Here is a 25,028-nt window from a genome sequence, read left to right on the forward strand (position 1 = left end):
CAGGTAAGGCACTTGGAGCGCTCGACTGTGCGTGTTCAGTACGGACTAGGCAGGTTGGTTACGGGTAGTGCATACTTTTTATTTGCATTCAGAGGCCGAGGTCGACGTGCAGATCCAAGAGAGTTCCAAAGAGGGCAAATTGTGGGGGCCCGATTAGCTGGAGCATCAGTAACCAAGACGGCCGACTTACTGTATGTTTCAAAAGCAACTGTTTCAGCAGTCATGACACCCTACGCAAAACATGAAAAGACCTCATCGTGTAAACGTAATAGTGGGTGCAAATCAAGACTAAATGATAGAGATCGTCGTACGCTAATACGAATTGTGCCGAAACAACACCGGCCAAAGTGACTTCGAGACCCCGTATCTATCGACACTGTTTGCCGAGAACTCCATAAAGCTAATATTCATGGACGAACTGCTATACCGAAACCATTAGTGATGACAACCAACGCAAAGAAGCGAAAGCATGGTGTCAGGAGCATAAATCCTGGACGACTGACCAGTAGAAACACGTCGTAAGGTCCGACAAGTCAACGTTCTCGTTATTTCCAACATCGGGCCGGGTTTACATTTGGAGAACTCCAAAAGAAGCCTACAATCCTGATTGCCTGATTCCAACAGTTAAGCGTGGAGGTGGAAGTGTGATGGTGCGGGTAGCCATATCATGGTATTCTGCTGGCCCATCATTATTCTCAGAGGCCGTGTTACAGCCTACGATTGTATGAACATTTTAGGTGATCAGGTGCACCCCGTGATTCAAATGTTGTTCTCCAATAATGGTTCAGTATTTCAGAACGTTAATTCACCAATTCACTCAGCCTGGACAATGTTAACGTGGTATGAGGAGCATGCAACTGGACTGCAGCGTCTTCCCTGGCCAGCAAAGTCTCCAGACTTGAATATTATCGAATCCTTATGGGCGGTATTGGAGTGCAGACTCCGGAGCAGATTTCCATCTCCCTCGTCACTACAGGAGGTAGAAGAGGTTCTCATCGAAGAGTGGCATAAAATTCAACGGGGGACTTACATTCATTATATACCAGTATTTCAAGTAGAATCACGGCTGTATTAGGGGCAAATGGGATCCAATCCCTTATTAATAAACCATTCCCAAGTAAGTACATGGGTTCACATTATTTTGCCTATACCGTGTATACAGACTGGAACCTGAGAAAGCGCCTACTCGCTGCTAACATCGTAGTGGAAGATATTCAGTAGTGATATATAATTTTATTATACACTTTCCAAATTGTTTGAAGCTTCAGAACGTGTGTTCACCAGCAGCAACTTGCTCGTTGTCTTTTATTGTGGTCTTTGTACTCATTACTTTTCACATGATATAACTCACGTTGTAGATGTATAACATCATATTCATTGTTCTATCACTGTACTGGCGAACTACAGTAAAATATTAACATAAAGGTTTGAGTATTACGTCAAACTACTTCAATAAATTCCATAAGTCCCCCCACCAAAGCGCTGCAAACGCCTCGTGTCAAGAGGTATGTTGATGAGAAGGCACTTGAGGGGAGTACATAAAATTTCTGTTTGAATCACCACTAGCCAACTTAAGGGTGATCGCTAGTCTGGTTGTAACAGGTATACAGTATTTTATATTGGTATTCGTGTTACCAATTCTTGGACGAATTACTTTTAAACGATATATTCAAATACGTGATTCACTATTCCGGAAAAAGTGTGTATCCAACTTTAGCTCAAGAATTAAAAGTTTCGGAAGCAGTTCGTTTACTTAAGGAGGAGGAATCTTCGAAGACCGAATTGTGGAATGCAAGTGAAAGAGATCGTTATTTGCTTCCACTAGCTCACTTTCGTCCATTTAGAGGTCTTATTGTGGTCCATGAAAACACTTCTGACCTGGGAGAATGATATGATATGATGATGAAGACTCCAACCAGTCCCCGAGCGGAGGAAATCTCTGGCCCCGCCCCTCGCAAGGCGTTCTGGCGTGCTGACCACTCGGCTGGCGAGGCGGACAAACAGGTACTTCAGCGAGGTAACGTTGGAGGTGGTAAAATCTTTCTGCAGTTCGACGCAGTGCTAAGCTTCCTCAAGTAGCATTTTGCAGAAAGAAGGTAATCTTGTGGCTGGGGACTGCCATCTCTCTTAGAGGCCGCCTCTAACACCGTCAGACGGGTCGAATCCACCACTCTTAAATCTGCCAACGCGACTCTGACTTGGTACCATGTCTTCCTTTAGTTTGAAGTTGTAGTCACCCCAAACGTTCAAGCCGTTCTCTAGAGTGGATAGCAACAGAGCTACATATGGAACACAGGAATTCTCACAATAAACCGTAGTCGGCCATTCGCCTACCCTAGAACAGACCTTGCACACTCTTTCCAATTCATGTCATATTGCGGCGTCGCGCCGAGATAGTTAACTCTAGAACACAAAAAGGGGGGAAAATGTAACATTGTTCCTAAACCATCGTTAGTTTTACTACTCCAAATTTTATTCAAAAGAAGTCATAATTTATGTTTTAGTTGATTACAAACTCTCCACTGGTACGTCACATACAACACAAGTACAAAATATTCTGTTTTACACCCTATACTGAGAATACCAGATTGGCGGGAAGCACGAACTCGTATCAACTGCAGTCGGAAATTTTATGTGGGTTTAGTAATCTAGGGTTAATTGACGCGACAGACTGAAACATCATACCATTATTCCAACATCACACGAACGTTTCCCGTATCTATCTGCATTAAATCAAGTGATCTACATCTGTAATTGCTGCATTCAGGGTGATGTCTTGTAAACGAGGTTTTTTTTAAAACAGCGGAAATGTTGCAGATGGCTGATATAGCCACTAAGACACCGAGACGAAGGAGCAAATTAAGGGATGGAAACACGTGGATTCACCACCGCTGAACGAGGCGAAGACTCAGCCGTCATCGGACAAGGTGATGCTGAGTGCTTTTTTGGGGCTGCCATGGTGTGGAGCTAACAGATTATGCTCGTTAGACGCATACCGTCACAGGAGCGTACTACCAAAATGTCGTTATGAGGGTACGGCAGGTTTTCAAGACGATGCCTGGTGGGAAGCTTTCCAGTGGGGTGTTTTCGCTCCAGGACAACCTCTCAGCTCATTCCGCGCAGGAATAGTCACACGTTTACGCAATGACAGCGAAATTTTTTCAAAGTGGAAACGATTCCTGAACAGCCAAAATGAATACGCCTACAACCTAGGGCTCTGCCTAGAAATCCGCCGTTAGGAAAAATGCCGCGTTGGAAAATTTTGAAAATTTGTGGTAAGGTCTTAACTGCTGCTGTCATTGGTCCCTAAGCTTACACAAGACTTAATCTAACGTAAACTTACGCTAAGTTCAAAACAAACACACACACACACACACACACACACACACACACACACACACACTTGAAAGAGGACTCGAACCTCCGACGGGGGGAGCCGCGCGGGCCGTGACAAGACGCCCCCAGACCGCGCGGCTCGCGTTGAAATGCGAGTGTGAAGAAGTGGAATGTTTTATGGTAACAGCTTGTTTTTTTTCCGAGGTGATAATTAAAACTCTGAGTACTCATCGCGTAGGTACGCCATATATAAGTAGGGCATAACGAAAAATCGGTTACAACTACAACCTAAGTGTATCATGCGTAAAAATGTGATCCCCCTACTCTTCTGTCGCTTCCATTAACGTGGTTACCTAGTGGTGAAGTTGGCGTCTGTTATTGCGGAGTCTAACTTAAGCGACTGTGTCTTCGTGTAAAGTTCACTTTAATTCAATTAATTTTTTTTCTAGCACGGTGGGAATGTGTGTGGCCCCCATCTTCCGCAATGGTTTCTGTTACAGAGCTCGTGGCACCACGCCGGTCAGTCTGCAGCAGCACGGAGCGGTATTGTGTTTGCCGTAGCAATGCGGACTGTTATATTCGGTTTATTTAGCTCTCGTGGGCCGCAACGCGGAATTACGGGGCCCCTTTTATGCGGCCGCACAAGTGTTTGAGCCGAGCCGAGCCCAGCCCAGCCGGCCGCCAACTTTTCCCATATTCTCCGCAGCTCGGTGCGAGACCAGAGCGCCGCCTAATGAAACGGCACTGCGCCCATCCAGGACGGTCTTAATTAACACCGCCCTCCGTATTTACTTATTAACGCGCAGAATGTCCCGGCCCGTTACCAGCTGCGTGTATGGCTGCCGTCGCCCTGGCGACAAATTCTTACTGCTCCTAAGAGTCTACTCCGTTTCCGGACTAAATAGGAACAGCCCTGTTGCGACCCACTGTTAGAGAAGCTGCCTTGTTTACCTGATACCAGCGTCCTTCTAATTGTCTCTTTTTTTTCCTTTTCCGGTGCTAAAAAAGTTTCTTGCGTCGTCTCTGCAACGATTACCGCCGCAACAGACGCTTCTTTTCGTTATTTTCAGTTTTTTCCCCTCCTTCGCTTTAGCCGAATTTCTCGATAGCCAGCGCTTGTCAGCTAACGGTGCCCCCCAAGTTCCTCGATTCACTTGTACGGTTCTCACACTGCGCTCTCATCGGTTAATATCGCCTTTTCTAAACCCGTGCCCCTCATTCTCGTTGAAGTAGCTCCTCATGAGGCTAAGTGCAGTCCACTCGGGCAACCGAACCCAAGCACTCCAAGTGTCCATTAAACACACTTAACGCTCATCTCAGGAGGAAGGACTATCCAAGAAGTATTTATTATTATTGTTATTGCTGTTGTGATCCGTCTCCGTAACTGAGTGGTCAACGCATCAGACCCTCTTGCGCGAATCACGGTTTGGATTACCGCTACTGCCAGGGATTTTTCATTGGTGGGAGGACTGGAGCGGGGTGTACTCCGCTCAGCCTCGTGATGCCAATTGAGAGGTAGCGCCTCAAGTCGACAACGGCCACAAGTGCGAGGTGGTGAACCCATGACCCTCTGTACCGCACCCGAAAGAGGAATGGGCGAGGATGACACGGCGGTCGGTCGACAATAACTTGGTCTTAAGGCCTGTTCGCGGGGTTTCTTGTTCACTATTATTATTATTATTATTATTATTATTATTATTGTTATTAATAGTTAATACTATTTTCAAATTTTCATTGTTGCAATATGGTTCTGCTCTCAATTTTTAAAGACAAGGTACACACACACACACACACACACACACACACACACACACACACAATATATCAGTATCGTTATCATAATCGTGAAAGATATAAGCCTATTCGAGTATTGTATAAATAGTATCAAACAAGGTTATAAATAGGAAAAAAAAATTCGGACCGGTACCATCGCCACCAGGATAATGTCATTTTCGTAGGGCGTTTTTATGTACCTATCACGCAAAGATTAGGGCCATCATATCCTGTCTTAAAAATTGCATCTAATATGTAGTTCAAAATTTAGAAATTACCGTCTAGAAAAGAAAACAAGCGTTATATTGGTTCATGACAAGTAAAACAGAAACTACAGACACACATACTGAAGCTATGAGCGGTAGAAGCAGTGGACATCAGAGAAGGGGTGGAACATTCGATGTTTGCTGATGACACTGGTGTATGGAAACATATCATCAGCCCACGCGCTTTTGCCTACTACAGTGCTGTGGATCTTGTAGGAAAGCAAGCGAGCTGTATCTCGGATAAACAATGTTCACTGTATTTAAATTATAATATTAATACAGTTCTTATCTGACAGAATAGTATCTCTCTGTACCCAGCACATTGCGCTTCTTCCAGAGACCATGAATTCAGATTTTTCGTTACGTACGGATTATCAGCCTGATAAGCTACGTGGCGGTTTATCCTGAACCACTTAGCTTCTGCGAGTGAGTGTGGTTACGCACTTGCAAATAATTCCTGTGGCCTCTGCGGACGTCTTTCGAAATGCGAAGATCGTCCGCGGCAATTTTGGGGGGGGGGGGGGGGGGTGTATGGTGCATGGGAGGAGGACCTGAGCTGATGCCGTTGCTGTTTGTGTCCCCAGGTGCAGCGGAAACGACTGCGAGGTGGGCGCTGTCACGATAAGCATGAAACCTTTATGGTAAGCCGCCGCTGCCGCCACCGCCTCTGCTGTGTTTGTGTGTGTCCTCTGTGTGTGCTCTGTGCGCCACACCCTCCGCGATCCTCTCCAGCCCGTAATTACGTCACGCTGGAGTGCAGTCGGCGATAAGCCACGCCGTTCCCTCTTCCTGTGATAGCGTAATCTGTCTGTCTCTCTCTGTGTGTACTCCATTTAAGCACTCGTCCGCATTATCCTTTTTATGTCATTACGTTACCTGACTTCGTAGACTTGAAGCTATTGCGCTATTAAATCTAGCCTCTAATGAACAACAGACTTCTGGTTTTACTTTTGTCTGTTTATTAACGTCTGTTAAGTTCTGAAGTCGTTTATCTTGCAAATGACGCGTTTTCGGTCATGGATTTATGATTAAATATTGCTTTCATGAGTACCCTTTACAACCCCTGTAACTGTGTGGTAGGATTTCTGAACCACACTGTATAAAACTACTGATTGATATTTCTTCTGCTATTGGCAATTTACCACCGAAGGTGGCTTCCTCAGTCGGAGACGAAATTAGGAAACAGTTTTATATATCGACAGCGGCCTCTCAGTCGAGGACAGGCAGTGCGTGCTTTCCATAATAGAGGACGTCTTTCTACTGACAGGGGGGCGTCTAGAGTTTCTGCAGTTGTCATAGCATACTGACATTCCTTAAAAGGGATTTTAAGCAGCAGTAGATCTTTGAGTGACCTGCGACGTTTTAGCTCATATCTGGTATTTCAAGAAATAGTTTTTGTTATTAATGTCGATGTTTTTACCCAGGGTGTGAAACGCGATCGACGAATAACTATTTGATGTTTGTGGCTCATCTTTGTCACAGCGGGTAATCTGTGCAGTGTCGTATTCTGTTCCTGAAATTTTTTTTATCGAAAGCATATGCACACGTTCCTAAATAATAGTGATGTAACGCTGATTTCCAATTACGCTAATCGACAAACGTTAGATTTAAAGTTCAGTTATCTGTTTATCATCATCAGGCATATGGACAGCTTGTAGCAATTCGTATGATCAGCCGGGCTTAACTGAACTTCTGAAGTAGCGTATGGAGCCTAGCATCGCTCCAAGCGCGAGGTGCTTCCTAAAGTTTCTAAGTACCGCCGGTAGCCCATCTATCATGTACCAAATATCGAGACCTCCCCCCAGCCCCACCGCCAAGGAATGTTCATGTTCTGAATTAATCACTTCTTGCGACAAATACTTTACCAATGTAGCGAAACTGACCGCTACCTCGCACAAATACGTCTAGTACAGTACTCTCTCCACCACCACCACCACCACCACCCCCACCACCATCCGCCCCATGCAACCTCCGCCCACCCACGCCACATTCGTGTCCCGGAATTTACACCTTTTACACCCACTATGAGTCACCAACCGACACTGTCCTGATTCACCAGACTCGAAAAGTTTGACACTACACACCATGTGTTTAACTTAAATATCCTACAAATATGAGTTGTAATTCGTAGAATTTGCTTAAGGTACGAATCTGGGAACATTCAAAATACATCTTAATTGTATGCTGACGCAAAATAAGTAGGGTGTTTTCCCTTAGGGAAAAATTCCCGTCTTTGCAGTTATGGACTCAGAATTGACGTACCGCATCTAGTTCTCGCGTAATTGACGACTGTAATAATACGCAGTTGGCGTCATCTAAATGTTAGAGCATGTTGCTGTGTGTAACATTCTGTTAATTATGTTGTAACTTCTCAGTAATAATTAAATATGATAATTAGTGACAATTCCCGGTAACTAAGCAAGCATGTTCATAATGTAAATAAATATCATTATAGCACGGAAGCGCTGTAATAAATACGTCTGAAAAGGCCACGGGCAGAATCGCGGTTGGGGTGGGGGGGGGGGGGGGTCCTATTTGACCTAGGAACATAGGGTAAAAGGTTTTTGGCTTAACTCGGACCAGCGGCCATTTGTATAGCCATTCGAACATCTGCCTTACTGTACCTATGTTACAGTATATTAAGCAAGGTTCGAACGACGAATCAGAGCCGGTGCCCAGACAAATTGCACGAATCGATTAATTCCTTTTGCAAAAGATTTTAACTGGCTTGAAATTAATGCTCAGCTAATAGCACCATTTGTACGTGCACCGTTCGAGTTTTACAGGCAAAAACACGTTTATCTGGGAGGCTTTTGAAGCGCACCAGTTCTGTACTTTAGATTTGTACGAATAGGTTCAAACTTTGTACGAAAGTAGATAAATGGATAAAATCAAAGCTGTTTTTTTATCAATAATCTGTATCCATTGTCTGGATGCGATGATTTAAAGTCAGGCTAAATGTAACACGTAAAATTCGTTCTTACATTAACTGAGTGAGCGGAAATGGTTTAAAATGAATCAAATAAAAAATGCATTCTTACAGTAAAATTGAAAAATCGCTTTCGAAAATCTAGCTTCATTCGGATTTTACGTACAAAAAACTTTTTTGTGAATTTTTTGCGCTAGCCACATATATTTTTCAAAGTTTTGCGATTCGGTTCCAAGTTTTTAAGAAGGTAGACAAAGACATGAACTAAAAGCCCGCGTACACGATCAAACGTGTTAGACAAAATTGCTCTTATCTAGACACGGATTTGCTGAGCAAGCCAGTACACATTTAAACGACGTTTGACAGCTCAACTCCACTTCGAAGCAGAGGCTGTCCGTTTTCGTAGGTATTTTGACAGTGTGTTTGGCACTGTGTTTAAAGAAGAAGTAGGAGAAGACTCTGATCCAGGGAATGGTTTAAAATGAGAGATTTGACCATGAATATCTGCTAAAGAAAATATTACTCTCAGAACCGTATGATTACATCAGCTTTCTTCCAATGGATAACGAAATTTTTTGTAACTTGTTAAGGCTCTCGTAAAGGAGCAAGCTTGTCTGCCGAGTTCACTCGTATCTAACCACGGATGTGTCAAACGTCCGTACACTACCAAGAAAGCCTGTCAGTTTAACCTTACTCTTGAAGCAGAAACTTTCCGTGTATGCTGTATTTTTCCGTTAGTGGGAATATCTACAAATGCAGATAAAGCATGGAGAGCTGCATCACACCACTCTTTGGACTGAAGACCACAAAAACATCATCACTGACTATGGCATTGTGTTTAAAAAAGAATAAAACAAGACGCTAGTCCAGCGAATGGTTTAAAACGAGAGAGGAACATACAGATGAAAACCTGTTAATGGAAATGTTTCATTCAGAACCTGTTGATTACATCAACTTGCTGCCCATGGACAGTGAAAAATTCAATAACTTGTTAAGCGTTACTTCGCCCTCACATTGAGAAAGAAGATAAAGTATGCGAAAATTTATTCTCGTCTACTTATTCCTCTAAGACAGTTCATTAAAATATCACAGTCTAGAAACATATAGCCCACATCGCCCGTTGAAGAACCGGAGAACTTCGATTTCTTTTATTTCATTCCACTTCCGCTTGTATGTGACTGTATGCGTTTAAATAATGATTTTGTTTATAAACTTTTCATGCATAATATATGGCTGGGAAAGATGGTACACCTCTATCATTTCGGTAGTTGTCAGCGCTGTTTCATTTTCGTACTTGACTGCGGTTTCCATGGTTGTGGAAACTCAACGATATACTGAGATAAATTGTAATAAAACAGCTTTTCACTGAATATACGTGGCGAAACATCGTCACAAACTTTCCGTCGATCATAATTCCTGTCAAACACATCAAACAAGATCTGTTTTTGACAAACACGTGAAAGACCACCGTACACGCTCAAATATTAACCAGGCATAGTTAAGTTTGACAAGCTGTTTGATCGTTTACGGGGTCTTAGTGGTCATCATGTTCTGTGGAAGTTGTATCCGGTGCCACGATATAAGCAACATGATTCGAAAGACAATAGGGAAATGGTATACCGAATCAGTCATCGCCCGGAAAAAAAAACCAACGTCGGCTGCCAAGCTACGGCGTTTTAATGTCAAAATTCGGTAGAATGAAAGTTGGGAACCAAATTGGAAAATGCTCTTATCATAGCACAAAAAAGCGAATATGTCCTGCACAGAGTTATAGATGTAAAAGATGGCAACTAGCTTTTCAACTTATCTGGCAGCTTCAAAGACGTTTAAATCGCGACGTATTGACATTTCGCGCTTTTGTTCGAGTTAACTTTGCTTCCCCAGCGTAGCGAGTCCTTTTAGTTCCAATGTGCTGCTAGAGAGCGGGATGCATCTTCAGTAGGAAGTACTCGAGAGTGGGGATGCATGCATCCCACATTTTTAATAACAGATTGTGTCATATTGCACGACATGACGAATGCCGTGCTGGATTGTATGATGACATGTGTCGTGACATACGACATGACATCATACATCATGTTACTTTTCTTGACATGACGCATTGCGTTTCATAACATGCATACTAATATTGACAAGTAAAAAAGCGCGAGGATGTCAAGACATTTTAAAGCTGTCATGCAAGTCGAATAACTAGTTTTCTTCTTTTTACCTCCCTAAATCTCCCCATGCCATATTCGCCTTTCTCGTGCTATGATTCTGGTGTGTAGTTTGCTCTCACCGAGATCTGACACTTCACTGTCATATCAGTTTCGTTAAGAGAGGTAATTAACTTCGAAGTACGGTAATGAAATATGTTTTTACGTCATTCGTAGCTCTGGAACCATTAATCATATAAGAAGCTCAGATAACCAATGATTCCGTATCAACTTCATCATTAATTTATCATAATTGCCCATTGAATGTCTTAATTCCTTCAAAAATGGTTCTGAGCACTATGGGACTTAACATCTGTGGTCATCAGTCGCCTAGAACTTAGAACTACTTAAACCTAACTAACCTAAGGACATCACACACATCCATGCCCGAGGCAGGATTCGAACCTGCGACCGTAGCGGTCGCGTGGTTTCACACTGGAGCGCTTAGAACCGCACGGCCACACCGGCCGGTTTAATTCCTTCATGAAATATCATAATAAAAGTGAAGAGAATAAAATGCAACCACGTTATTTTTACAGTTTGTCTGAGAGCCGCTATCTCTTCAAGTCCGTACAGTTCGCTCGTTTCTCAACGGCCATGTGCCCCCCCCCCTCCTTCTCAGGCAATGACAGCACATCTTCTGGGTGTGACGTTAAGCAGCCCTTTCTCCAGGAACACGTGTGCCTGTGGGCAAGCCGCTCGTCGTCCAGCGCGCGCCGACTCATCTGTTAAGCAAACCACCACGTGGCCATTAGATGTCATTTCTGGTAACATACTGCTCATGCATATAGAGAAACGTCATCTGACCAAGATTTCATCTCGTTACGTCATACAATTCCCCACTAAACCATATTTTGACCATTCTATCCTCATGAAAAAATGCATCATCCAGCTGGGATACATAGTCGGGTTGAAAGCGTAGACACGAGAAACGTGATTGTGCAGTTGGTCTTTAGATTTTTTTAATCTACAGCGTGTTCGGAGAAGCTTATAGCAGTTTTGGCGATTTTACGTTGGAATTAACCTGTTACCGAGCATCAAACAGTTCGCTGTACAAAATATAAACTAGAGATGCAGTCATCTGTATTTTATGGAAAGGCCGCTTGGATACGAACTGCTTACATTACAGTAAAGAAAATCTCCCATTTTAAATGCGGAATAAAGGTATTTAAATGTTCAGATGAAACAGCGGCAACCATCTAAAATAGAGAAACGGCACAGTTTGTTAGGCCAATGAATGGTAGATATGTAAGTCAGAATACCACTGACGTTACATGTGCATGAACGTCCGTCCGAGAAAGGAGATGTATAGAGATGTGATTAATGATGCGCTTTCGGCTGTTCGACTGAGTTGTTTGATCTTTTTCTTTTTGCACAATATTCCGAGATCGAACTAGTCTTTTTTTCAGGTGTGCTTGGATTCCAACCAGTCTATGGGCATAAAAATGAAATCAATAACTCGGCTGAACACCTGAAGCACACCATTAATAAATCACGCCGGGAAAACGTGAGAGATCATATGTCATTTGGTAAAAAATGGTATGTTTGTGATAACAAAGCCTGTAGCAGGAGCCATTTTTAAGATACTTCACTTCAAGCTGCTCTTTTTTTAGCTATAAATATCTCTGATACGGAATTACGTTATCACGCTCGGCAGCAACACGCATCGGTTATTTATTTTCCGCTCACTCATCTTTATTAAAGATACAATTATTGGTATCTCCATCACTTCGGGCATAATTCCAGATAGACGCTTAATAAAGATCACCAAAGCTCTTGAAATACGAGCGTATTTAGTTTATTAATCTCTACGTTATGCGATTCTTAATCCATGCGGCATCCCGTAGGGAGTTATAAAAAAGCACAGAGGAACATCATTCGAATTAATTGGGTTTGCAGCTTGTATCTTGCGAAAATGAACGCGTAATAAAATTATTTGATATCTTGTGGATGAGAGTATGGGCGGGGGAAGGAGGGGGTGGGGGGACTGTATGTCATACTTAATTGTTCGAACGTTTTAAAGAAGCCATACTTTGTGCTCTGTAGAGACATGACTAAAAAACAGCCCATAGACTGTCGACCTGTTCCGCAGTGCAGCAAATATATATATATATATATATATATATATATATATATATATATATATATATATATATGGAAGCAGGCTGTTGAAATTGGAATTAGTTTAAGCGTCTGTGAGGGATTGAGATGAAATGCACCTCATCTATCCAGCAGTAAAAGTAATTCTTAATATTTGTAGTTGCGTGGGAAATCTGTGGAATTTAGCTCTCATTGGAATTTGAGATGAAAGAGTAATTTACATACATAAAATGGCAGAGTCCGCAGCTCGTGGTCTAGTGGCTAGCGTTGCTGACTGTGGATCATGGGGTCCCGGGTTCGATTCCCGGCCGGGTTGGAGATTTTCTGTGCCCAGGGACTGGGTCTTCGTGTTGTCATCATCATTTAATCATCATCATCATTCGTGACAGTGGCTATATTGGACTGTGTAAAAAATTGGAGTGTGTAAGAATTGGAACTTCGTACGAGCGCCGATGACCGCGTAGTTGAGCGCCCCACAAACCAAACATCGTCGTCATAACACGGCAGAAGCAGAAACTTATCGAAGATAAGTGGCACATCATCTGCCCAAATTCAAATTACGCACAACAGATGGACTAGATATCAACTCATCCTGAAACAGATGATCTATTTAATTGCAAACAACTATGAGTATGACTTAGCATCCAGAGAATGTGTAACCACTTACTTTCTTGTTGAATCAAACAGATAGCACGACTGCACTATCAGCTTGAATCTTCTCCCTCTCTCTCTCTGTCCCATTCGTTGTCTTTATGCAAAACAATTTACCTGGTTCTTTATGCGAGATGTGTGTGAAGGGAGGTAATCAAAAAATATAAGAAATGTAAGCGCGGTTTGTCCTTCCGTGCCGCTATCACTCCGCAATCCACCTCTGCAGCCTCATGAGGGTTTCATTGTATGGTACGTCTCTATCCCTTGTCTATGAAGAATGTTTCGGTTTTAAAACTCTTGGGTTGGGCTCGAAAGTAGTTTTGTCGAAAGAGGGCATTCTACCAATGGTCATCTTAATGGGAAGTCGGTAAAACGATAGTCGAGTGCCGAAGTGGCTGAGACTGTTAGAGATTATCCGGGAGTGTCCTTCAACGTTTTCAAGTGTTCTGAATGGTTTTCAGATATTATGAAATCTTTTAGAATATTCCAGAGTTTTCTTTAGTGTTTTCGAATATTTATGAATGTTTTGTAATGTTCACTAATGTTTTCTAATGTTCTCTGTGTTCTATAAAGAAACGAATAAGTGAGTGAGAGTAGTTTATTTTAAATTAGGGTAATTTTGACTACTGCAGTGGTTTTAAGAGTACTTAAGAGTATATTTGGGCATTGGAGAGTATTTTTAGCATGAAATACCAACCTTGTTACGATATTTTTAAAAGTTCATGTTTACTATACTTTCAAATGTTCTCGAGTTTCCTGGAATGTTCAGAGAAACAAATGAAAATGAAGACCAAGCGAAGCGGCTCTTTTTCAGCTAGTACGTTTAACGTTTGCATCTGGCTGATATCCGCCCTCTCGGAATTACGCGATTACATTTATCAGCGATCACATCCCAGTGGAGTCTTTTGGACATCTATGTGACCATCGCTACATCTATGTGACCATCGCTCGCTACAGAAAATCGCTAGAAAAATATACATCTAAGGGTGGTGCCGGGTAATATTGCGTAAGCCCCACAACAATTCATCGAATAGTTGCTTGATGAAATATTATGAGACTTACCCGATAAGTGTATTTGCAACAAATACATCGAGAAGGCCTGAAAATTTGCAGTCCCCTTCCCTCTACCTCCTGCCCTCTTCGGCTCCCGCCATCCACCACTACTAACTCAGCTTGATAAAGTCTCTCCATATTGGCGAACACTACTCATGAATTGCTCGCAACTGTATTTTTGTGGCCATGTGACTTTAATGCTCCAGGCAGATACACCTGAATACTTCACGCTAGTGACTGATGGCAGATAGTATATGTAGTGACAGTTACGTAGAGAGTAAACAGTGAAGTTTTTTCTAATTCGAGTTGTTTTCGGTCATTTTTTCTCACGCTTTTTTGGTACAGGTTGTGTTCGTTCAACACGTGACCTAGAAATCTCTTCCTCATTAGTAATGAGCTTTGAAAACGAGGTATGGTATGGAATTACTGGTGATTGGCCTATATCAAAAGCATAGTGATAGTAGAATATAGTTCCTGAAACACTGTTGACCATATGTGAACAAAAACCGCAGGTCAGGGTGCTATCTACATTATAGACCACTCGAATTTGAGCCGGTGCTGAGCGCTTTCTGAAACTACAGGCTCAACAAAAAAAAGACATTTTCATTAGGACACTGTTCGTATTCGCAGAAGTGCTTTATCAACGGCAAAGCTGAAAGACCTCAACGGGAGTTGGTGGAACATCAACCCTGTTCACCAGATTTCGCATCACTGAGGCGTCCGCTATCTCCTTATGTGAATAAATTTGTGTCTGGGAAACATTGCGGCTCCAGTGAAGAGGCTGTGCAGTTGGAGATGTCTCGGTAAAGGACCAGGATGAATAGTGCAAGTTTAAACAACATACATCACGCAGATGACTCGATATCACCCACTGATAATAGACTTTCAACTCCTCCTAAGTAGCATTACTAGTGAAGAGCTTAGACTTGATAACAATTTTTTTTAAATGTGGTCATTAGGAAGAAGTGAAGGAAGAGGGGAAGATTATGGTCTGACGTCAGTCAGCGACGAGATTATTATAGATGAAGCACAAGCTCGTATTGCGGAAGTTCGCGAAAAGGAATCGGCCGTATAATTTTCGTGGGAAATGTTTCAGCATTTGTTATAAGCGATTTAGGCTATTCACGGGTGGAAATAATTGTAGATTATTCTTTTTTTAATAAGTGTGTGTTACTACTGTGGCAACTCGAATCGTATACCTAGAGTGCTCGTTAGCAGGAAACTGGGATCATGATAGAGGTACACAAACTAGGATTAGGACTGGACATAAAGCATTTCAAAAACTCAAACATATACGCCCAATACTCAGTTTTCCAACGTACTCAAATTATAAAGTGCTCTGTATAATTGTATGAGTGTATGGAGTAGCATTTTGGACTGCCACCTCTATAAACAGGATGGGGGCGTTTAAATGTGAATGTACCGTAGCAAACTAAGGACGGCAGGGGAAAATATATGATGAAATATTATACCCGCCGATAAAAAACTTGAAGCCATATAAGTACCATTAGTCCCAGGACGAAACAAATATCATACGAGAGTGCAGTTTAATGTAAATAATCTTTAACGGAAAAAATGAGAACATGGATTCGGCCGGAGAAGGGTAACAGGATCTCCTAGAACGGCGTGGTATCCTAGATATTGCCACACGAATTAGAACAGCTGGGAAAACACAGAAGAATCACGAAGGCTTTCACGGGGTTTCATTAGTTGCTGATGAATCTTACGGGTTGTATGGTTGTGGTCCATGAACTTTATTGATCTCGATGTTTCGTCCAGAGTTACGTTGGATATCTTCACTGGCTTATTTAGACTCAGCGGTAGCAAAAACGACAGCAAGAGCATCCCTGAAGATGTCCAACGCAAGTGTGGACGAAAGGTGGGGAACAATCAAGCTTCGTGGACCACGATAAACAAATTGTAAGATTCACCAACGACTAACGGAAGAGAAGAATACTCCATCCTTCTATAAGGAGACGACATTCGAAGAAGAAGATGAAGAACAAGAAGAAAAATGATGATTTGAAGAATCACACTTGGCGTATGGAATGTGCTGCATCAGTGTCCGCGTTGATGTAAAAGAGTTCAAAACATTTGTGTGAAATCTTATGGAACTTAACTGCTAAGGTCATCAGTCCCTAAGCTTACACACTACCTAACCTAAATTATCCTAACGACGAACACGCACACCCATGCCCGAGGGAGGACTCGAACCTCCGCCGGGACCAGCCGCACAGTTCATGACTGCAGCGCTCCTACACCGCTCGGCTAATACTGCGCGGCTTATAGAGTTCATTTTCGTCTTAAAAAGCACAACGTCTTTGTGTGGGCCTTCCCGTGATGTGGGGTTGAGGCACTGGCATGAGCCCCTGTGGTGGTCGGCTACCCAGCGAAGCCGGGTCGCGGCTAGAGTGCTCGGCGGGCACAGGTGAGTGCGTAATTTCCCTGCGGCTGACACTCTAGCGGTGGGTGCCCCAAGAGAGCTGGCCGAGCACAATGCCGCAGATGAAGCGCGCGTTGGCCCGTAACGAGAGCGACATTTGCAGGCAGGCGCGGCGCGCAGCTCAAAGGCACAAGCCGCCCGCTCCCGCCTTTGCTTCCACTTGCTGACTCGCCACCTGGCTGACAGTAAGCCAGCTGACCACTGCAATACACTGGCTTATCTAGAATCAGGTTAGCGGCCGTCGTGGACAAACTTAGGTCACCACAGAAACAGATCCACATTGCATCATTTATTCACTGTAAGGCAAATAACTGGGAAGGCGTGGGAATTCCTTATACTTGTCCACGTACGAGGGTAGTGATAAATTTTTTAACTATCACCTCCAAAATATCGAGCTATATGACCATAAAACGGTGATGATTTTAGTGCTTCTCCACATATATACTCTCCAATCTGTCACACCTTTCTTAACGAGGACGACCATGTTTGTACCTATCTGCATAATTGGTGTTCAGGAAACGTTCCACCTCAAAAATCACCCTATTGTCATTCCGGAAATAACAATCGCACAATGATTTCTTCATCGCAGGAAAAAGGAAGAAGTCACTAGGTGCCGTGCCAGGAGCACACGGGGGATAAGGGAAAATTGGTAGCCCAAAGAAGCAGCGCGTGTTCAAATGGCTCTGAGCACTATGGGACTGTGGTCATTAGTCCCCTAGAACTAACCTAAGGACATCACACACATCCATGCCCGAGGCAGGATTCGAACGTGTGACCGTAGCGGTCGCGCGGCTCCAGACTGAAGCGCTTAGAACCGCTCGTCCACAGCGGCCGGCCAGCGTGTGTGACCGTGTCCTATGCAGAATTAGCCGAGTGCGTTGTTACGGAGCATAAGCGCCCAGACGGACAGCTCCCAGCTACACTCTCTCTTGACAGCCTCGCGTAACCACTTCAGGAGATATTTGTAGTATGCTCCTATGAATGAGCACAATCTGTTAGTACCATGCGCAATAGTCACATGAAAAAAGTACCACTCTGCCCGATGGTGGTTGCTTCCGCCTTTTGGAGGTGGTGAAGCCAAAGGTTTTTTTCTGTGCGAGCTCTGATTTCTCTTATGTAGGTGGGTGCCAACAGAATGTTTTCGCAATCGGAGGAGAAAATTGGTGATTGGAATTTCATGAGAAGATCCCGTCGCGATGAAAAACGCCTTTGTTTTAATGATTGCCACTGCAACTCACGTACCATGTCTCTGGCACTATCTTCCATCTTTAGCGATAATATAAAACGAGCCGCCCTTCTTTGAACTTCTGCGATGTCATCCGTCAGTCCCACCTGATGCGGTCCCACACCGCACAGCAATACATCAGAATGGGGCGGACAAGCGTGGTGTAAGCAGTGTCTTTAGTAGACCTGTTCTGCCAATGAATCACAGTCTTTGATTTGTTGTACCCACAACATTATCTATGTGATCGTTCCAATTTAGGTTATTTGTAATTGTAATCCCTAAGTATTTAGTTGAATTTACAGCCTTCAGATTTGTGTGACTTATCACGTAATCGAAGTTTAGCAGATTTCTTTTAATACTCATGTGAATAACTTCACACTTCCATTTATTCACGGTCAATTGGCACTTTTCGCACCACACAGGTATCTAAATCATTTTGCAATTCGTTTTCGTCATCTGATGACTTTACAAGGCGATAAATGACAGCATCATCTGCAAATAATCTAAGAGGGCTACTCAGATTGTCTCCTATGTCGTTATGGTAATGTTGCAGTTTAATTTCTTTTTCCTGCGCTGTCTTTGATTTTTGGTAATGTAATCGTTTATCGCCGGCCGGTGTGGCCGTGCGGTTTTAGGCGCTTCAGTCTGGAACCGCGTGACCGCTACGGTCGCAGGTTCGAATCCTGCCTCGGGCATGGATGTGTGTGATGTCCTTAGGTTAGTTAGGTTTAAGTAGTTCTAAGTTCTAGGCACTGATGACCACAGATGTTAAGTCCAATAGTGCTCAGAGCCAATCGTTTATCACTAGCGTCTTTTCGTAGTCTTATTGATGATGCTGACTGTGGTGCCCTTTGATTGGATGCGTCGCGTACAGCAGATATTGCTGTACCTTGTGCTCTTTCTTTAAGAAGTCTGTAAGAACATGAATTCAGGAATTAATATTTCTTTGGATTACACATAAAGAGAACTCTTCAATCGCTTGCCTTAGCTTTGCCAGTTTGCTTTCTGTAGCGGTACTTGGCTGTTGTCTGTGTCAGTATTTGCTTTAGTTTATACAATTATTGCGTTATGATCACAGAGTATTCTCCTATCGAGCATCTGCCAATTCGTCTCCTCTGTTAATGATGCACCGTTTGCCAAAGAAATGTCTATGATGCTGCCTACGCTATTATTTCCGCATAAGTCGGCGTTCGCCTGGTTTGTTTAAAACGAAAAGAACATTCATTTATAACGTCGACTGTTATTTCCCCTTGGCGTCATTTCTGTCAAACTGCCAGAGGGCTGACCTAGAGACGTCTGCCATTTGCCAATCCTGCAGCTCATTTTATTACGCTAGCAAAAGTCTCTATATCAAATGAGTATTGGAAGCAATTCGACGAGATGATCCATGTTTCCCTGCCTGAAGTTATTTCGACTGTAACCTATGATGTGTGCATAATTATGTTATTTGTGTTACCGTAAAGTTAGCGTTTTCTACAACGATTGCAGCCATGGTCTTGTTTGCGCCTGCGATATGTATGTACCGCTTCGGAAGGTCTGGTATTTTTCCGCCTCGTGTGTACGGTTCTTGTAGATAATACATGTCCGCGCATACCTCGTTCACCAGCCTGCCAAGTTCCTCGTCCACCGTCGTGTTTGCTATAACGTACGGCTTAGTTACAAGACTTTCATTACGGGAATTTAGTAAAAATGAAGCACTTCGGCGCGCTCTGTGTGTGATCAAGATACACGCGTCCACGGGGCGTTACTAAGTCCTTGCAGACATTGTCAAGTTTAAGATCTTAGTTTGTCAAGTTTAAGATCTTAGTTTCTTCGTCCATATGGTGTGCGCGAAAGGTTACAGAGCTCGAGTTTATATGTTGGTCGGTTTTCGGTTCGTAGAATCATTCTGCCTTTCTGTTCAGTCGTGGGGTAGTATGTACTGTCGCCCAGCGGATGACTCAGTCGTTTCACTAGCCTTAGTGCAGTTTGAAAAACTCCTTTCTTTTCCAGTCGACTTAGGCGCATGTTCTCTTCGATATAATTGTACGCTATCTTATTTCTTACTTCAAAGCTTTGTATCTATGTCTGATGTAATGGATCGTGGCGTTTATCTCTTGATTTAGTTTCCTGTTTCGTGCGATGTGATGTATCGTCGGTTGAAGACTGTGGTTTTTGAGTGTGGGCTTTTTGTGTGTTAATGTTGTGTTTAGTAGCCGCAGGGTATGTGATCACTTTTTTTTGTTTGAAGTTTCCTGTTAGCGTTTGTTACACTTTGATAATTGTTTTGTTGACCGGAAATGTCTTTTCATGCGTGTTCCCACCGTGGATGAAACATACAGTTTGCATGTACGGTTTTGAGAAAAATATAATTGTGACATACATTTTGATATGTCATGTTTATATTTTTCTGTAGTTATTTCATTATGCGGTAACCTGTCCTCTGGTGACGGAAGACTTAATGTACGTTTATGTTGTTTCGATGTGTCCAGGTGTATTGGTGTTTCGTTTGTGTCGTGATCCCGTTCTTGATGGCTTCACCGTGTCTCGGATATCTATCGTGATTTTTATATGTTTTTGTTGAATGTAGTGTGTTGTTTTTAACGTCTTCTATACTGAGGGCTCTTGCAATTCTTCACTCTAAGAAAGGTCGCTATTTGGAGTGTTGCCCACTGGAAAAGTTCGTGTTTGATGTGACTCGCCACATTATAGTCCATGGCGCCGCAGAAACTCGCATTGTCGATGTAATCTGTTAGGCTAAAATATTTTTATTGCACGATGTAGCGACTATTGAGGGGATTCATGTCCATTGGATGGTTCAAATGGCTCTGAGCACAATGGGACTTAACATCTGCGGTCATCAGTCCCCTAGAACTTAGAACTACTTAAACCTAACTAACCTAAGGACATCACACACATCCATGCCCGAGGCAGGATTCGAACCTGCGACCATAGCAGTCGCGCAGTTCCGGACTGAAGCGCATAGAACCGCTCGGCCACCGCGTCCGGCTATTCTTTTGAGTACTGTATTCTTTTACCTCAGAGCACACATTTCGAAAAAAAAGTCTAATGGATAGATGGGGCAAAAATATGTAAAAGTTTAATTCTTGGTGATTTTACAAAAGATTGCGTAGAATAAGACTCAGAGCCCCGTTGTTTGTCAAGAGATTACGGAGTTAGACTGTTGTATACAAAATGTTTTCTCGTTTCAGCCTTCCCTTCTTTGCTTAGTACTGACTTACTATACATCTCTTGGTATTCGTATAGCTTCTTCGCTCGACAGTAAACAGTTCAATCAAGAAGGAAATTCAAACTGTGGTAATGTAATACTATAGAAGCTGGTTAGATGGTTATTGCGGATAAATGATGGAAAGTTGCTGAATTGGATTGCGAGAAAAGAAATTTATGGCACAACTTAACTAAAAAAAGAGAGGAAGGTTCATAGGACATGCTGAGGCGTTGGAGGAGTCGTCAATTCGGTAATGGGGTGAAGTATGAGACAGGAAGTTACAGAAGGGTGCCCAGGTTTGATTATAGAAGGCAGTTTCAAATCGATATATATAACAGTAGCTATGTAGGCATGAAGAGACACGCACACACAGACTAGCATGACGAGCCAATCTTCGGACTCAAGACCACCATCACCACCACTACCGCAACAATAACAACAACAACAACAACAACATAGGTTCCATTTCGTCTAATGTACCCAAGAGGGAACGGTGATCTTTTGTTAACGTCGATCCTTTCCTCTCAAAATCGAGCAAGGGAGAGATCGTCAGAGTAAACGTGACAAAGTACTCAAGAGACGAAGGGAGGAGGGCAGGATCGTGATTACGCTCGAACTGCTCACCGATCACATCCCGGCATTGCCAGTAGGAACGTGGTAAAATGCATGGACGTCAGGAGGATATGGGAAAAGTAACAGACCTTTCGTGTCAGGTAATATTAACGTCTTTGAAAGACAGATTTTGTTATCCATTATTCAGATGATGAACTTTTATATTTTAGTATTTATAACAGCACAGTTCTATCAGCGTATCTGATATACTAGCTTCCAGATAAGATAATGCTGCTGAGCAAGTACTTGCGCGGTCGATTATTCTATTCGTTGATGAGACAAAACATCTGCTTAATAGCTTGTTGGTCCACCTTTGGCATGGATTCAGCAAGATATTGGTAGGCTTCTGAAGTCGTATGGTAACAGATGTCTATGAAGAGTCAAGAAAGATTGTGGGCCAGTGGTGTGTAGGGACAAAGTTGTCGCTCTGTAACGTATTTTACATGGGGATTTAAATCAGGAGAAATTGGTGGCCAAATCATCATTGTGAGTTCATTGTCATACTCTTCAAACCACTTCCGCACTATTCTGGTCTTGTGACATGAATAGTTAAGTTGTTTGAAAATGCGATCGCCATTGGGGAAGACTTGAAGCATGAGGGGATGAAGATGGCCCGAATTAATGTCATTGGGCCTTCGATTATGATCACAGGGTCATGGAAGCTTGGGTGAAAGTGCTCCATAGCTCAATATTGCCCCCATCGGCGTGCATCTGTGACGCAATGTGTTTCGAACAGTCGTTCACCTGGATGACAGTGTACCCCGATATGACTGTCGACCTAATGTAGCAATAAACGTGAATCATCAGACCAGGTGAAACGCATCCATTTATACACTGTCCAGTCTTGATGCTCCCATGCACATTGGAACCGTAATTGACGGTGTCTGTGATTCAGCATGGCAATACGTACCTGTCCTTTGCTGTGGAGACCCGTGGTCAGCAATGTGTATCGATTGGTGTGTTCTCAAACAGTAGTGACTGCACCAGCATTGAATTCTGTCATCATATGCGCCATACATTTCCACCTATCTTGCTTCCCAAAGTGAGCAAGCGTACGACTTCCATGTTCTGCGATGAGGTGTGGACTTTCAGCATATTTTCATCATTTCGTCGTTTCACCGTCCTTCATCTACTTTCCATAAATGCTAACGGCTGTAGAATGCAAACATCTGACCAGTTTCCCTGTTTCAGAAATGCTCGTTCCCAGGCCCTGGTCTATAACAGTCTTATTAGTTGGCTAGCAACATTCTTGGAACAACGGGCCTACTGTTGTCCCAATGGAAACAAACCGCTCACATGGGATCTTGTTTTGTTTAATTAGAGTGTAATTAATGGACCATAAGTCATTTTAGGCACCGTAATTTATGACCCAAGATGGTCATCGAGTAATGCCCTTGCACTTTTGTATGCCCAGGTGTCCAAATGCTTTTAGCCTGAAGTGACAACTGTCATCTTAATTATCATTATTTATTTTTAATCTTATTTACTATATTTTACGACTCAAAAATAGTGTCCCCCCTCCCCTACATGTGTAGTGTGTTCCTGTTGGTTCCCTGTCCCAACACCACCGCTCTTCAGGTACCGAGCATTATGAAACGATTGTTGAAATTTGTACTCTGTATCTCTGTCAGTCAGCAGCAGCAGCAGCAACACATTCAGTTGATAGTCTCAGTTTCATTTTTTTCGCAGTTTTCTGTAGTCCATCGTGCCCAGTGATATTTTCAGCAACGTATTGTGACAGCCACTATACATGTTCGGAAATCACACAAATGTATAACACTATTTATGCTTTACTAAGAGTAATTCGTTCCTATTTTACTGATTTTTCACCAGCTTTCAAAGAGGACACGCATAAATATGGATCATCAAATTAAAAAAAAATGCCATCACAGTCTAATATTTAAAAAGATTGCACTTACATCACAATGGTTTAATGTTTAACAATGCAATCCCTCGGCCACCTAATGCCCAGAGGCAGATACGTGAGATGAGATGCCGCTGTTCAGCCCTACAGTCAAACCTCTATGAGATCCCTTTGTACGAGTAATGATGGCTTTGAAGCTTCCTGGAAAATTGTCTTTTTCTTAAACCACCTAATGCACAATATGTATCAAACAAATTTGATATTACAGACTAATTTTGAGCTGCAGGGTGATTCTGACGCTCTCGCTAGCAGTTGACTAAAATCTCTGTGCTAACCCATTGATGCCTTATACAGATGTAATCCATTTAATCAATTTAGTAGCTCGTTGGCACAGCATCTACACCGGAAACAACATTAATTCTACGCGAGAAAAGGCCTTTCTAGGTTTTCAGAGGTTTACGAAATTCACGTCCCATTGTTGTTTGATAGTTGAACCGTTTTACCCTCATTCCGAGAGAATGATGATCGATGAGTGTATCTCCCATGAAATGAAGATCCAATTGCAGTAGATGGCTCTCCGGTCGTTTAAGTTTTACTGTCGTAATGAACAGGAACGCAGTGTGTCGCTCCTAGCAGTCGTCAGGCATATTTTCCTCCGCTGCTGCTAGTGTCTGTCTCTATACCGTTCATGAATGATGCGTGGAAAGAACATCTGTCGTTAGACCTCCGTAATTTGCCGTTTTCGTCTTTTCGTGAGATGTTTAGGATGCTGTAATCAGTTGAAAACTTGTCTTGTAAGACGCTACCTCAGGGATGATACCGCTTCCTCCCATCTTCTTGACTTAAAAAAATGCTGGGTCTCGATATCCACAGCCAAGTCACAGAGCTGTGCTAATTTTCTCGCAGTGCCCTCACGTTGCGACAGCACTGTTCCATTAGATGGGTGTCTATGCCTCTACCCGTTACTGATAATGTAGAGAAAAGTACCCTAACCTGCAGATAAAAAAGATTCACCACCATGCCAGATTACCTGTCATAGATGCCTAAACCTATAATTGTTAAAATTATAGGGAACAGAACATACCACTTTCTTGGCGCAAACCAGCAATACTTCCTCACCAATTTTTTTTAATAGCACTGAAGTCTCTACAACTTTTAACAAACTAGTGGCTCAGTCATAATTCCTATTCAAGTCTTCTCGTAAATCACTACATGCCGCCACGTGAGATAAAGTTTTTTAAGCCGGCCGCGGTGGTCTAGCGGTTCTAGGCGCTCAGTCCGGAACCGCGCGACTGCTACGATCGCAGGTTCGAATCCTGCCTCGGGCATGGATGTGTGTGTGATGTCCTTAGGTTAGTTAGGTTTAAGTAGTT

The 25,028-nt window shown here is 42.9% G+C and overlaps 1 protein-coding gene across 5 annotated transcripts in view; it reads left to right on the forward strand.

Annotated features, from left to right (window-relative positions):
* LOC126161534 (stress-activated protein kinase JNK) overlaps window positions 1–25,028 on the forward strand; it is a 566,777-nt gene that overhangs the window by 359,266 nt on the left and 182,483 nt on the right. For 3 of the 5 annotated variants that reach the window (XM_049917454.1, XM_049917455.1, XM_049917456.1), the window contains one exon: window positions 5,960–6,016. The exons of 1 other annotated variant lie outside the window; for it this stretch is intronic. The gene's annotated coding sequence lies outside the window, so the exon portion shown is untranslated. The remainder of the gene's footprint in view (window positions 1–5,959; window positions 6,017–25,028) is intronic. One more of the 5 variants, XM_049917457.1, reaches the window with a different exon arrangement.

The sequence above is a fragment of the Schistocerca cancellata genome, chromosome 2 (assembly GCF_023864275.1).
Source record: "Schistocerca cancellata isolate TAMUIC-IGC-003103 chromosome 2, iqSchCanc2.1, whole genome shotgun sequence".
Lineage (NCBI taxonomy): Eukaryota > Metazoa > Arthropoda > Insecta > Orthoptera > Acrididae > Schistocerca > Schistocerca cancellata.